The sequence below is a fragment of the Diaphorina citri genome, unplaced genomic scaffold, assembly GCF_000475195.1.
Source record: "Diaphorina citri unplaced genomic scaffold, Diaci psyllid genome assembly version 1.1 scaffold2000, whole genome shotgun sequence".
Lineage (NCBI taxonomy): Eukaryota > Metazoa > Arthropoda > Insecta > Hemiptera > Psyllidae > Diaphorina > Diaphorina citri.
Genome location: NW_007379426.1, coordinates 51,801 through 53,221, shown reverse-complemented (window position 1 = coordinate 53,221; position 1,421 = coordinate 51,801).

The following is a 1,421-nucleotide window of genomic DNA, read 5'->3' as shown; positions in this document are numbered from 1 at the left end:
TGTTCACTGAACATGTCCTTCCAAGAGTTGAACAGGAGCTCTCCCTGAAACACAGAATAGAACATAGGGTAGTGGTTGGGTGGAAGAGGCTGTGAGTGTCAAGCGAATTTCTCAAGCAGATCAAGCTTGGTGAGATTGTATCCTGTCTTCCTTCTCTCTTCGATTTCGGGACGATAAGACCATAGCAGTTACAGTTCCCTCTGTCAAACCTCTTAAAAAAAAAAGGTTACCTGAAAGCGAAGTTAGAAAGAAAACAGCATAGGAGGAGAAAGCCAGAGAGCTTCCCTTCAGAGAACAAAGCTTATTCGTTAAGGATAAAGTTCGCCTCGGGCGGAGACCGAAACCTGCGAGCATTTTTAGTCCGTCCTTCCTTTATTAAATTACAATAGTAATAATAGAAGGTATAGTGGACGGACTATTGTATTCGCTTCGGTGTCATAAAGCCAAATAACCAAAAAAACTGTCAAACCTCTTAAAAAAAAATCATTTCAAGTTAAACTAAAGTTTATCTTTAGACTTCATACATACGACGGTCACATTGTCACGAAATAATTCAATGAATTTCTTAAAACAACTCGAAAAATACAGCAATGTAAAAACTACCACTATACTAGGGTAGCCGGTAGGTTAGAAAAATTCATTTAGACGCGAAAAATAATAAAAATATCTTTCTTCTGAGTTCTGAATTGCAACAACACGTCTGAATGCTTTGAAGTAATTGAAGTTGAAGTTTGAGTTGTGAAGTTTGAGGAGCTGTCTTTACACCAAATCTCATAAATTTGCGCGGACTCAAATTTAATGTAGATATTATAATATCCGCGTGTAGGTATTGTATAATATTGTTGATCACATTGTTTATGAAGTGTTGAGATTTTGGTTAAGCTTGGGATTCTTTTGACTTTTGTTCTGCTCAACAGATCTGATTCCATTAGGTCAGATACTTATCTAACCCCCAAATTTCTTACGTTTGTACCTGAGTGGTTTGACTTGCGAACCGGAGGAGGTGCTCAGTGCTAATTTCGACCAGACGAAAATTTCCTGACCAAGCTCATCTGCTCAAAATTCCATACCTCGGCTGGGATTGAACCCACGCCCTCCTGTTTACCAGGCGAGCGCCTTGACCACTACACCACCGAGGCAGGTACCCTATTTTGAACTGATTTTGGGGTTGAAAGAATGGAAAATTGAAATAATCGAGGTTTTTCTGTATTAACATCGGGAAATGAAGAGTAAGACTTCAGATAGAGAGGAGTGGAGAGCTATCAACCAATCACAAGATTGAAGAAGATGATGTTACCATTCATATGAATTTTGTACGTTCTGATGATGATGTTTTTTTTTTTTTTTTTTTTTTTTTTTTTTTTTTTTTTTTTTTTTTTAAAAAATTTTTTTTACCCTTTAAAATTAAAACGATGGGTGTT